Source organism: Pinus tabuliformis, chromosome J, assembly GCF_031772625.1.
Source record: "Pinus tabuliformis cultivar Carrire ecotype Pingquan chromosome J, CPIR1, whole genome shotgun sequence".
In the NCBI taxonomy this organism is placed as follows: domain Eukaryota; kingdom Viridiplantae; phylum Streptophyta; class Pinopsida; order Pinales; family Pinaceae; genus Pinus; species Pinus tabuliformis.
The window spans coordinates 1,389,493,898-1,389,509,256 of record NC_142295.1 but is presented as its reverse complement, the minus strand read 5'-3'; the positions used below and the strand labels follow the sequence as shown (position 1 = coordinate 1,389,509,256).

Genomic DNA, 15,359 nt, shown 5'->3' with positions numbered 1-15,359 from the left:
ATAATAAGTAATGCAACTAAAAATGACTAACATGAATGACTAATTTAATTTAGTAACAAAAATATGACTGCTTAAAAAGTACTACAATAATACAAATTAGTAATTTATGTTAGTCATTTTAATTGTGCCACTTCAACAATATGAACTTACAAGTGATAGGGGATTCAAAGGATATTATAAATTCATTGAACGGTTATACTTCCTTGCACATTTCTTTATTGGATCAATAGATGATTAGAGTTACAGAGTTGATTAGAACCTTCAAGTTTATATCCTTTGATCACATTCACAAGTAATTAAATTCAAAGGCTTACAACTAAGTAAAATACATTATGAAGAATACCAGCAAAGAGAACAATACCTTATGGAAAATAGTAAAATAAACCATCTTCCTCAATATTAGATTAACACCTAATTTAACATTGCAAAAAAAAAAAAACAACAACAACAACATCACGTATAAATATATTTATACCTTGTTTACTCTTTAATAATTATGAATAATTTAAAATAAATATATAAATTTATCTCTAGTTTGTTCCCTACTTTAATTATGGTGACCATTCTTGACTCCTAAAATCCCAAAGAAAGACCTTTTCTAAAAAGTCCTTTACTCCAACTAACCATAAAAGTGTATTGGTAAAGTTGCTAATCAACTATAAATTCAAGAGATATACCTTAGTTTTCAAGGGTAATAGCTTAGTTGTGTGGAAAACTTAAAAGTTACTCTTTATCTTCTTTAAGAACCAAACCTGCAAAGGTCCCTTTACCTCAACTACCCATAAAAGTGAACTGGTAAAGCTAGTAATCAACTATCAATTCAAGAGTACTACGTCCTTAATTGTGTGGAAAATTTGAAAATTATTCTTTATCTTCTTCAAGCACAAAAACAAAGTGAAATGCCCTACTTTGAAGATATAGTAATTTACTTTAGCTCCAAGCAAAATATATGCCTAAACTACATTCAATATTGTGGGGTGTGTCTATTCATATTTTATTGCATTAGTTCTTATCACTAGTTCGCCAACATGACACACAAGTAGGCTCCATTTGCAAAGGAATTCATATTATACACCAACAATGTTGCCATAAGTTTTCTGGTTCTAGTTTCAGGGCTCGAGCATCTCGATCCTAACAAGAATGCGTCAACAAAGGCGACAAAATATAAGAAGGATGCCATCATAGCTAGACACTCTATGATCATTTTCAGAGATGCCCAACCTATAACAATGAGTTGCATTCTATTGCCAAAGCCTGTAAGAAATGTAATGATTATATTCAATCCTACTCTGACATGTTGCACTCACATGCTTATCTGAGTGTTGAGAATCATAGTTTGTTCACAATTTGTTTGGTCCTCTCTTAAATCATCACCTCAAACGAAGGATTTAATTATGTGTGTGAGTTGTGAGATTGATATGCTTCTACAAAATACCAAAGACATCTTTTATATCATAGTTAGATTTATATTTTGCCTCATTTCTCTCATTTCCTTTAGTTATATGTATGTGTGGATATGCGAATACTTTTATTATATTTTATAGGAGGATCATGACATTGTATGTGAGTAAGGAGGTCAAATTTTTTATTTTCTTGCATATTATTTGATCTCTTTTGGCATATTCTAATAACATTGCTCATCATTGATGTCACATAATCATGGCCTCTTGTGCTCCTAGGAGGTTAATGATTCTTCATTCTATCATATTAACGTGAACACTAAACAAAATAATTAGCAATATTCTTCAAACGCATGAACATTAAACAATATTGACAATATACTCCATCCAAGGGCCACTTTCATTTTCTTGATAAATATTAAAAATATTTTTAATTTAAAAACATAATCTAAAATGATTTTTAATTGAGTCAAGATTTTTAATATAGAAAATAAAATTAAAATTAAATTCATTATAACCGCCAAGCAACTTTTAACCAAACCCAACCCAAAACAAATAAGGAAAAACCCAACCCTAAACAAATAAGAAAAAAAATAGGGTCTGGGCTAAAAAGTTAAAGAAACTTTTAACCTAATCCAACCCAAAACAAATAAAAATATAAAATCAAAATTAAATTCCTTATAACTGCGCAGCTACTTTTAACCAACCCCAACCCAAAACAAATAAAAAACTTTTAACCAACCCCAACCCAAAACAAATAAAAAAATATTAAAGTTTCTGGCTAAAAAGTTTAAAAATATTTTTAATTTAAAAACATAATCTAAAATGACTTTTCATTCAATCAATATTTTTAATATAAAAAATATTTTTAATTTAAAAACATAATCTAAAATGACTTTTCATTCAATCAATATTTTTAATATAAAAAATTAAGCTAAAATTAAATTCCTTATGACCTCTAAGCAACCTTTAACCCAACCCAACCAAAAATAAATAAAAAATAAATATGTTTTGAGCTAAAAAGTTAAAGCTACTTTTAACCAAATCCAACCCAAAACAAATAAAAATAGAAAATTAAAATTAAATTCCTTATAATTGCCATCCAACTTTTAGCCAATCCCAAACCAAAACAAATAAAAAAAAAAAAGGGTTAGAACCAAAAAGTTGAAGAGATTTTAGCGGCACTTAACTAGATTCAAGCCTGGAGGGGTTTACAAAAACCTCTTTTTCTTTTTTATGTTTTGCTATTTTGATGTTTAGCTCTGATGATACACCTCATTAGTGCCAAGAATGAGCAAGAGGTGTTATTGCGAGGAGAAGCACCTAGATGCTCTAGCCGTGAAGCTCGTTCACTTCCTACAATGACATGTGCAGATGGAAATCCTCGAAATGGTTGTCATTCTCTTGAGGAAGCAGATCACATAGGACAATACATTTTTATGCCCATGATTGGCACTGCCTACGTAGACCATAATCAAGGGCAAGGTCCACTTCCGGATTTCTTCAGCAGTTGATCTTGATTTCAGCATATAATTTCAAATATTTTGAAAGGGATCTGCAGCAAACCCTCACCCCAAACAACTATATTTAAAAACCAACGCCCAACAAATGATTAAACCAAATATCCCCAATAAGAAGAGGTGGTGTTAATAAAACACCATTTGTTTTTAATTAATTCGAAGAGCCAAGGGGTGAGGAATTTTTCACTTCTTGGGGGACTTTGGCGCAGAAGCCTTCTCCGATTTCTCAGCGATCTTCTTGGGGAGGAGAACCTGATGAATGTTTGGCAGAACTCCACCACTGGCGATGGTCACTTTTCCCAAAAGCTTCCCCATTTCGTCGACGTTTCTCACCGCCAGCTGAATGTGGCGGGGCTTGATTCTAGTCTTCTTGTTGTCACGGGCAACGTTTTCGGCCAATTCCAATACTTCGGCGACCATATATTCGAGGACAGTGGCAACGTAGACCGTTGCACCGCCTCCAACCTGCTTGGCATAACGCCCCTTCTTGAGATACCTGGTGATCCTCCCCACCGAAAACTGCAGTCCGGCCTTCACAGTTTTGTTGACCAACTTCTTCCGGGAGCTTTCTCCTTTCCTCTCTCCCTTTCCACTACCCTTTCCCGAACTCTCCATTTTCTCAATACCACTCTTTTCTCTGGTTTAATTATACCAGATAGACGAAAACATGACCACGCAGACGAGAATACTACGTATTGGATTGAGTGGTGAGACTTTTTGTTAAACAGTTTCATCTCACATGCATTCTGATATTCATGCATGTTACCTGAGAGAATATGTTACAATTCAATGCTTAAAGATTTAGTTGGTGGAATACTAACACTTCTGTCCATTAAAAGTGAGGCCGGTCGCGGAGGCCTTTTAACTGGTTATTTTTAATTGTGAAGTTAAGAGATTGATGTTGTTTATGAACCTTTTGTTCCAGGAGGACGACATGGAAGAGGTCAGTGATTATTATCGGAAGAGGGGCCGCTTTTATGAACTAAATTATCTTATGGAAGAAGGCTTGAGATTGGAGCGTTGGCATACGAGTCTTATTAAAGAGCTGTGTATCCTATATGCTGAATAACGTCCACACAAGTTAAGGAGCATATTGCGTTGTTCTAGGTATGAAAGTTATGGTTATTAAATTTCTTGGCTCCCTTCTAACATAATATTTGATAGGCTATCCATATTAAAAGAGTTTGCAGCATTGAAACGATCTTAGAAGAAGAAAAAAAATTGAATATTTCCCACCTCAGTAACATTCAGCTTTGTTATGTGTTCCACTTTTATAAGTCAATATTGAGTCTTGACCGTTGTTCTAGATTGGTCAAATACAACTCGCACGCCACTACTGCTTCATTTTATATCCGCATAAGTCTCTCCTAATAACCCCCTCCAACCCTAGAAAATGTTTTTAAAAATCGAAAATAACATATTAAAGAAAAATGGCTAAATTTAATTGTTTTAAGGTTCTGTTACCCTAGAAAAATTCTTTGGACACACTGTTTAACAATTTACAATTCAAATCTTCCATTGTAATATTTTTTAACGATATTGTAACAAAACTTAAAATATAAAAAATGAAGACAAAAAACGTAGAACTTTTAGACTTCGCTGGGAAAAACAGAGTAACTGTATGTTGAGATCCATGTTCACTGTTTGCATATCCTTGGAATTTGGCCTCAAGGCTTTTCACATATATTAGAATTTGCATGTGTGATTCTACTCTCTATTATAGTAATCAATATGCACTCTATAACAATCTTCTATTTAATAAGGTTGGAATATAGAGAATAAGTATGAAATTACTTTAAATTTTATAATCTAAATTTACATCTTAACAAGGACAACATTTTATGCTAGATGCATAATGTTTTTCCAAATTGTCTCATGAGCTAATGCTATGTTTTTGTTTTCAGACACATAAAATATCAGTAATTTTAATTTTGGGAGACACCAATCATCTATTTTATATTGATTTCTAAAGGAGCCCTAATCTGTTCCCCTCATCTTTGCTGGTTTCAGCTCTCTATCCTAAAACTACAGACTACATCCACTTTTTCCATTTCCCTTCATCTCTTATTAATTTATTTCCCTTGCTTCTCTTATTAATTTCAGAATCTCAAAAAATTCTAAACTTAAATACTCTATTCAATACTCATTCCATTTATTTATTTTTAGCAATTTTATTTATTATTGCCTAGCTGCCATCCATATGAATCCATAATGGATAAGAATACTGCAAAGAAACCATTAATCTTTGAGTCTCCAAAAATGATAAAGTTAGTTAATCTGTTAAATACTTGTTCGATTTCCTCAATTTTCAGAAATTTTATATATTATGGGCTCCCTACCATCCATACTAATAGATAATGGATATGACTAACAATTGCCTAAAAAGGTGCAAAGCGATGCCAATAAGATTTTTAAATTGAAGAAGTTGTACTTTGTTTTCCATATAATTTAAGCTTTTTATAATATATTTTTGTAATATTTTTAAAATTATATTTTTGAGAATTTTTGTTTTAGCTAATGCCAAAGGGTTTGATTATAAAATTAATTTTAATTAATTAAGTTTGTGAAAATATTGATGAAGGATATTCATTTTACATTGCAGTTTTGAATGTTGTACATGACATATGAGTTCTTTTAAACTATATATAATAGACTCAAACTTAGATATTATCCCACATAGATCACACTACCATAGTTTGAAATAAATCTAACCTATATAGCATATGACTAAGTTCAATTATTTCTAGGGTCGCTTTGTTAAGGTAAAATTTGATAAGTTTTTCACTTTGATCAAGTTTTCCATATATTAAAGCATTTGGTAAACTCAATTAATTATTTGTCTATATATAAATACTTACATTATTATGCTACATAAACTTGTAATAGAAAAAAACTCTTAATGTAATTCCCTTCTGATCCACGTAAATAAAAAAAACTCTTAATTTAATTCCCTTATGATCTATAAAAAAATGAGGTGCTTTGAAAAATCCTATTTCAAGAAATAAAAATGTTACATAAATAATATGTTGTTCTAAACTCTTGCCTTTATATCCTATGCCATCACAACAATTAAAATGACAAAACATACAAAACATATGGCTTATAGCATACAACATGATAGTTTTCCAAAATCTTGAATTACATCATGGAAATGATCCCTGGCAATTGTTAAAAGAGAAAATAGAAGAGTCTAGTGTCCAAGCACTTGGATGGATCTATAGATTGATGCTAGAGTTCTCATTTATTATTAAAAAGGTTGGGTTTGATGCAGGCATTTTGAAATAGATTAGTGAGTATTTAAATAATCATGTGTATTCAAAATCATTAATTCTAAAAAAGGGATCTAGGGACCACAAAAGGAATCCAAGACAGATATTTCCTTTGAAAGGAAAAATATTACAGACATGTACTATGTTAATAATGATGTTGATAATGCTTGACATTTGGAAATCAATCAACACCCTTGTTGGATCTAATAATCCATACTTTATATGGTAGTATGTTCTTTCTATGACCAAATCAAATTTCCAAAACCCGATTTTTGTACGAATATCTCTGCATTATGAGTCTTGTGGCCTAGATCTATCATCTTAAATTCAAATTCCCAAAACCCGATTTTTGTAAGAATATCTCTACATTATGGACCTTGTGGCCCAGATCTATCATTTTAAACATAATTTAAGGGTTAGGATCAAGGAGATCAGATCTATGATTCTCACTGCATATCATAATTGGTTCACGGTTCTTGGTTCTCAGAGAATTTATTTAATTTAGCAAATTTGTGACTGATTTCTTCTAGTACAATCGCATGGTTTCTCCAACTCTTTGGCCATGTCATTACTATCATAAGAATTCAGGCAATCAAATTTGGCTTCCAATATGAGATACAATAGTGGACTTGGACACCAATCTAAAGCTGGGCGTTTTTCTATTTGAAGCCTCACGACCCTTACCACTGGTCGATCTACTACAAGATTGTGTCAGTAATTTGTACCACTGGTCGATCTACTACAAGATTGTGTCAGTAATTTGTAGAGAACATTTATCTTGAATATCCTATAATTTTTTCTTTCAAACTATTATCAATTTTCAGATCCTTGTTTCACTATGAACAAGTTTTGTTGCATTAGGTATTCTCATTTCTTATGACTTTGTTGCGGGTGACAAGTGCATTTAAAGGTGAGGTAGAGGTCGAGTAACATCAAAATAATTGTGATAAATTTATGTTGATTTCAGATTCCAAAAATATCTGAAAATTTTAGTGTCAACGACAAGTGCATTTAAAGGTGAAGTAGAGGTAGAGTAACATCAAAATAATTGTGATAAATTTATGTTGATTTCAGATTCCAAAAATATCTGAAAATTTTAGTGTCAACGGATCAAATAATTGACCCCTCTCTTATTTTTCAGATTTAAGGATATTCTTAAAATCTGTAATAAGCATAAAGATGCCAAAAAATTTACATGTAATTCAACCATATATTAATTATTAATTTAAAATATTCTTGTACAAAGTTTGGATTAATGAAATTGGTATATTTCATTCCCACATTTATGAGTTCAATGTCTCTGCCTTAATGTGCCAACCTATGGTGTGAATTGCATAATACATATTATCCATTCAAATTGTCAATTGTACGCAAAATTGGGTCGAATTCCATCGAAACGGAAGTGAAAAATTGAATTATTGTATTTTATGGAATAGGGAAAAGGAATTATGTTCGAGGTCGAGTTTGGGGAACTTTTATCTGTATAGTGAGTTATTCATCTAAATTGATGATGTAAATTTTACCCAGTTCATTGTTTATATAGAACCAATGGTTTGTACTAAACATCCCTCATTTAAAATTCAGCTCAACGTTGATGAATATCTTCTTGATTAATCAAAACAAAAGTAGAAATTAGTATCCAATAAGTATATATAATTGTAGTTGAGGATGAAGTTTGTATAGTAATTTATGTTGATTGGAATTGATGGCAAAATCAGTTTAGTAGGTTAAAGGCACAAAACCATGGTTGTAGCATGTGTGCATCAAATCTTGATCATAGAACTATAGAATTATAGAAATTGGTTACAGAGACAAATGATTGTTAGTTAGAAGGTTATAAAAGAATTGCAAGCCAAACACCAAATCTCTTTGTCAGAAAGAGGAGTTGGCTCTAAATTATTGTGGTCATGGGCTTGAAATTTTATTCATCATGGTATGAGATATAAAACCTTCTTTCGATAGGTTATAAATAATACAAAACCTATCAAATTTGAAATTGGCTTTGTATCCTTTCTCTAGAAATAATGAATCAAAGATTGATCCTGACAATGTAGATGGGTCTGAGAAGTAGAGTGCAATCAATTACCTTAAGACTAATCTATTGTGGTTTTGGAACTTGAACTCAGTCTTAATGGAAGGTAATATCTGGTTTGACTTCTAGAATCTATTGAAACTATTACTAATGTGTAATGGTTTTCATTGAATAAACTCATCGGAGCATTTTTAAGGCTCCAAATTCTTGCATTGAAATAAATCAGATAGCACTCTCTAAACCAAATTCTCAATGACTGGATCTATATCTTTGTCCATTACTTCACTGTGCAATCATATGGGTTGGGGTGCATTCAAATCTCATAGATATGTCTAGATATCGTTGATATACTCACTTCCTAATGCAAATGAGATCAATATACGTGCAAATCAATGTGATGCTAATTGGCCCAGCACGAAACATTTTCATAATGTTTGACTTGTTTTAATTTTTGGTTTTAATTGGGAAAGTATATAATGCATTCAAGAAATTGCGCTGCCACAAATGTTTGAACTCTGGCATACACCATGTATAGTCATGCAATCTTTCTAGTAAGGTAACTGAACCCATATGGTTTGAAGTCGTTTTGATTTTCATGGCTTAAAAGTAACTCCAGGGATTATTAGGCGTCCAGGTTCTACTTGGCATTTGGGAGGGTACCTACTACGTACCTAATGGGTGATTTTGTAATCACTCATTAATCCCTAAATTTCCACTTGGCTTTGAATATTCACCAATCAATAATGGGTGTACCCTCCTACGTACCTAATGGGTGATTTTGTAATCACTCATTAATCCCTAAATTTCCACTTGGCTTTGAATATTCACCAATCAATAATGGGTTGACAGTGAATTAATTTGGTGTTTGAACAAAAATTAAAATGTATTTTTCAGTTTATACATTATAAAAAAATAATTTACGTTTGAAATTATTTTAATTTATTATTTTATAATCACTGCAGCCCTAATAAAATTGCAAATTGCAGTTACCAACTTTCCATGGACCATTTGAATCTTATTGAATTATATATTTATTGTATTGATTTATATGTTTATTATGAAGTTTGATTTTATTAAGTGTGGGGTGCTTTAATTGAAGTTGCTAGAACCCTATACCAAAGTTGGTCAAATGATAGATATTGTTGTTGAAATTCATGGGAGTTATGATTTATTGCTTATAAGAGATTTCTCTCAAAATGTAGGGGCCTCACTAATCACTCTCATTTGCAGTTACCATGGAAGGAATAGTCAAACAAAACAAGAATTAATTATGAAGCCTACATGAAAGACATGTTTATTGAACTTCAGGGATAAAATTAACCCATAGAGTTCACATAAGAAATTCTAGAGAATTACTGTCTTTAGATTTATTTCAAGAATTATACATCAAAATAATCAAATACAAAGTTTGAACTCCTTCATTGCATTTGTATGGAAGATAAAAATTGTATGATAGTGAATATAGATAGTGCTAGATACTCTAACCTATATTTAGATATTGAAGAGGAAAATTGTATAATAGTGGATATAGATAGTGTTAGATCTTCTAACCTAATTAGAAACTAACTTCTAGACATTGTTTTATGATGGTTCTATGTTATAGGAGGGGTGTAGGGGAAGACTTTACATTGATTAATCCTTAGAAGAAGCATACCCTTATTTCCTATAGGCCTTGAAAAAGCTCTTCATTCTAAGGTGAAACATTTAAAATTTTTGGTTTGAAAATAATATTATGAAAAGTAAAGAATTCCATCCATTTTCTTTTGCTTCATTTGGAGAATTGCCAATGTGAGGTATGAAGCTTGATTACTGAATTTTATGCTTTTAGTATTGTGTCCATTCCTCAATGTAAGATTGTAGTTGTGAAAACTCTAGCTAAATTTTCTTCTAGGCTAGCTCCATTAGATGATATTCTACCAACAGATTTCTATTGAAATCCTTTTTAAGCCTTTAATCCCAAACAATGTCACTAACTTGTGGGTGTTCAATGATGATCAATATATTATCCAATTCTTTGATTAGTGAGGGCATGTTTAAGCATGTAGTAATAGATGATGAAGATAATTCAAAAGCTATGGAGATTTTTCAAGATGGTATGGGAAATTTAAGCCATAATTCAATTCCCAAAGGAGTAAATCTAGAAAATCTGTAAATGTCAAAATAAATAATTCTACTACGAATTATGAGCCCATTAATTTGGGCATAGAAAAATATATCTACAACATAAACCTTGGAACATGTTGTTAAGAAGCAGAAAGAAAAAAGCTTAGATGTAATTGTTCAAACAGTATAGAGGCGTTTTCACTTGGATCTATGAAACTCTAAGAGCATATAGTACAAGTATAATCTCGCATGTCATTCCCATCCAAAAATATGTCAAAGGTACATCCCACATCAGAGCCATTGATTTAGAAAGAATTGAAAAAGATTTGGATGTGACTATCATCATAACATTTGTCATTGATGCATGAGCATTGGCTAACAGGGCAAAGATAGAAGCAAGGTTGACATGGTTTCTGAAAAGGACAGAGAACACAGTTCGCTGGATGGATAGTATATCTGCCTTTATTTTATTTTACTTTTTTTAAAGTTGCCTAAGAATAATGTAATGACTTTTAATTAGGAGCAGTAGTAATTAGTTAGAATCGTTTGTTTCCAAACAGTTATATTACTGTTGTAAAAGCATGAAAAGAAAATGTGTTAGCCACCTATGAAGAAGTTCCACATAAGATACAACTGATGTAACCAACAACACAAACTAACAGCAATTACAAAATCGTTTGAACACAGTGCTACTAAAGGAGAGAAACAAGCCCATTACAGGGTTCGACTGTGTATGAAAATAAACAGAGAGAGTAATATAAACATTCTGTGCACACACAATCCTACAGTGTCCTCAATGGTTGTATAACTTTGCTAATAATTTATTATATGAATACTGTCGAATGTACTGCTACAGGTTCTGGACCCAGAGAAGAAGATAAACCAGTTGGACGACAAGTAACAGCACAAATCAATATAACCAGATAATTAAAAGACCTCGTAACAGGTATGTGAAAATTACAAACGCAAGTCTAATCTATTCCATCATTAAATTCATATGGTTACAATAATACAGTCGCCCAAATTCATCATACATTTACATACTGTCCAAAGTAGAAGACTGGACTCAATTCACAGTCGTGGGTAATCAACCCTAACAGCAAACAGAAGCCAATTCCCGTAGGACCCAGAACCACAGCCAACGTCGTGCCCAACGACCAAAGAAAGCTAAGTACAGACAGAGAGCAGCCTAAGGCCAGCAAACAAAGTTCAGCCAATAAAGTCGAAACACCCCTACAATCAAGCTACCAAACAACAGAGAAGCTACCCGTGTTTGCCCGAACAGCTGAGAGCTCAAACACCGAAACCCTCGAACGGTTTCACCTGCAAGAGAGCGACCAAGAGTGGTTAGGCTCCAAGTAACAGTACCAACAAAGTTAAAAAGAAACTGAAGAGAACGAGAAGCGAACCATAATGGCACCATACCTGTCCGGCGAACCATAGCCACCATTCGACCACGAGGTGACCCTCCTGCTCACGAAGGAGCCAAGACATCAGATACAGGTAAAGGAGGATTGCAAATATCCGGCATAAAACAAAGACTTACCGGACGAGTTGGCAGAGAACCCAACGAAGAGCACCGCTACGAGATTGCCGAAGTCTGTGGAAAAGGCTGAACCAGTATTGAAAGAAATATCAAGCATTACACAGCTATCGTATAACTTAAACCCTCACGAGATATAGACAGCAACGCACAGAGGCGGAAACCATTAACAGAGCAACTGTAACCACTCACGAGACACAGATAGCAACACACAGAGGCGGGGACCCTTAAAAGTAAAACCCCAATTCACAGTAACAGCCAACATGCAAGCCGAGGAATAGAGCCATGCGAAACTTACCAGAGCCTTAATAAATCGCCGGAAGAGCAGAAGCATTCCAGGCCGAGAGCTAAATGACCGAAGTCGAAAGGGCAACCAGGAGCTCACAACCAGCAAACCGGGCAGACAAGCCTCAGAAAACCACAACCAAAACCACCGAAGTTGCAGAGCTCGCAGAGCAAATGACCGGGAGAAACAACGAGAAACAAATGAGCGCGAAGGAGTAAAAACCCCAAACCAGGGCGGGTTCGTAGAATCCCGAGGAGGGACAGGTGTTCAACGGGTAAGCCACCAGGGTACAAATCACCGTAACCCAAAATCAATACAGCGCAGATTACAAATCAACCAACATAAATATCCAAAATCCATTTTATTATTATATTCATTACGGTCACATAACACATCAGCGCATTGACGGCGGGACCACGTGGGCTGGCCCCATCAAGTGGTATCAGAGCAGCATTTTAAGGAAACAGGGGAAGATGGAAGTACAAAGACGAGGACGAGGAAGAGGTGCACGCAGAGTAGCAGACGAGGGCTTGAGAGAATAGTTGAGAATCCTTACTGCTCGCTTGGAAGCAGTAGAGGCAGGTAGGTGAAGAGACCCGGAAGTTGGGGATGATAGTGAAGACGAGGCAGCAACTGCTACAAATGGGTCTGTGGAAGAAGCCTCGGAGTTAAGACTGTTGAGATCGGTACTGTTAGCTAGCAGCAAACCCAAACCTGAGATCCCTAACTATGATGGCAGTCTGTCCGCCGATGTTTTGCTGGATTGGGTAAGTGAGTTAGACAAGTATTTTGAAAATGAGGAGATCAGTGAGGACAAAAGAGTTAGATTTGCTGCGACTAAGTTAAAAGGACACGCTGCCTTATGGTGGGATAGTGTCCAAGCGGACAGGAGACGAATGAACAAGTTGCCAATAAGAAAGTGGCCAAGGATGGTGGCAAAACTGAAGGGCAGATTTTTGCCTAAAGACTACCAGGTTGAACTTTATCGACGAGTACAAAATTTAAGGCAGAAAGGTATGACTGTAAAGGAGTACACAGAGGAGTTTTATCGAGTAAATTTACGTGCTGGTTATACGGATGATACTCCAGAAAAAACAGCGAGGTACGTGAATGGCTTGAGGTTGGAAATATTGGACGAGATCAGTATTCTCTCTCCCCGAAATATAGAAGAGGCCTTTCAGAGTGCTGTAAAGGCTGAAGAGAAAATTAACAAGAAACAGAACAACAGGAGAGGGAGAGGAAATGGTAGAGGACGAGGACAGTCCTATGGCAGAGGGAGAACTGCCACTAACAACGAAGAAGGCAGCAGTTCCAGAGCTTTAGGGATAGCAGAGAAGGAAGATAGCACTAGAGGAGGTCGGCCATATCAGCGGGGAAGAGGAAATGGTCACGGAAGGGGGACTAATGTCCAGTGCTATAGGTGCCATAAGTGGGGGCACAAATCCTTCGAATGCCCGGAAGTTGAGCATGCTGGCCAGAGGGCAGCATTTGTTGCGCAGCCTGAGGAAGCTGAAGCACAGCCCCGGGAGATAGAAAACGTGGCAGAAACAGGAGAGGCTTTAATTTTGAACAAAGTGTCGTTGAAGCCAGCAAAGGAGATGGCTGAAGAGACCCAGCGAAAGGTGTTGTTTCGAACAGTTTGCAAATCACATGGAAAGTGCTATAAATTGATTATAGACAGCGGAAGTACAAATAATTTAGTTGCCACTGAAATGGTGGAAAAGCTGGGATTGAAGCGGCTTAAACTTCCCACACCTTACAAGGTGTCGTGGCTACAGAAAGGCCACTAGCTATTAGTTGATGAATAGTGCGAGGTTGAATTTCACATTGGCAAATACCAAGACACGGTATTCTGCGATATTATACCAATGGACGTGTGCCATATACTGCTAGGGAGACCGTGGCAGTATGATCGGAAGGTGACGCACGATGGGAAGACGAATTGTTATAAATTTGTGAAAGATGGGATCAAACATATGCTTGTACCCATCAAAGAGGAGGATGCAACAGAACCAAGTGGAACAAAAGCATTGTTAATAGGAGGAAAACAATTTGTGAAGTAGATTGAGGAAAATGAGGTCAATTATGCGATTGTAAGGAGGACAAAACCGATGTTGCTGAACACAGAAAAGTCAGAATTGCCTGCAGAAATTCAGGAGTTGTTAAAAGAATTTCAAGACATTGTAGTTGACGATCTACCAGATAAGTTGCCTCCCAAGAGGAGTATTATCCATCATATTGATTTTATACCTAGAGCAAGCCTGTCGAACAAGGCAGTGTATAGAATGAGTCCGAAAGACAACGAAGAGATTCATAAACAAGTGCAGGAGTTGCTGGATAAGGGACTGATCAGAGAAAGTTTGAGCCCTTGTGCAGTACCAACAAATCTCGCACATAAGAAGGGTGGAGAATGGCGAATGTGTACAGATTCGCGAGCTATTAATAAAATCACTATTCGATATAGATTTCCCTTACCCAGAATGGACGACATGATGGATTGTCTTAGAGGAGCAACTTATTTTATGAAGATTGATCTGAAGAGTGGTTATCATCAGATCAGGATTAGAGAAGGAGATGAATGGAAGACAGCTTTCAAGACTAATGAAGGGCTATACGAATGGCTGGTCACGCCATTTGGATTAAGCAACGCTCCTAGTACCTTTATGAGATTGATGAATGAGATGTTAAAGGAATTTATTGGCAAGTTCGTGATAGTTTACCTTGATGATATCTTAATTTTCAGCAGAACGAAAGGAGAGCATCTTCAACATGTTCGAAGGGTGTTAGAGAAGTTACAGCAGAACAAACTGCTGATAAACTTAAAGAAATGCACTTTCCTGCAGAAGGAGTTGGTCTATCTGGGGTTTGTAGTTGCAGAAAATGAATTGAAGATGGACCCCGAAAAGATTGCAGCGATTATAAATTGGTCGTCACCGAAGAGCTTATTTGAGGTACATAGTTTTCACGAACTGGCAAGTTTTTATCGGAAATTTATTAGAAATTTCAGTGAAATCTGCACACCAATGCTAGAGACCATCAAAAAGGCCAGTCAGCCTTTTTGTTGGACCAAGGTGGCAAAAGACAGTTTTCAGCTTTTGAAGCGGAAGATCACAGAGAGGCCAATCTTGAGGCTGCCCGATTTTAATAAACTCTTTCAGGTTTGGTGTGACGCAAGTGGAACAACTATTGGCGCTGTGCTCAGTCAT

General features: G+C 35.1%; 1 pseudogene; it reads right to left on the bottom strand.

The window, feature by feature from the left end:
- Positions 1 to 3,103: 3,103 nt before the first annotated feature.
- Positions 3,104 to 3,538, bottom strand: LOC149232538 (histone H2A pseudogene; annotated as a pseudogene).
- Between the last annotated feature and the right edge of the window lie 11,821 nt (positions 3,539 to 15,359).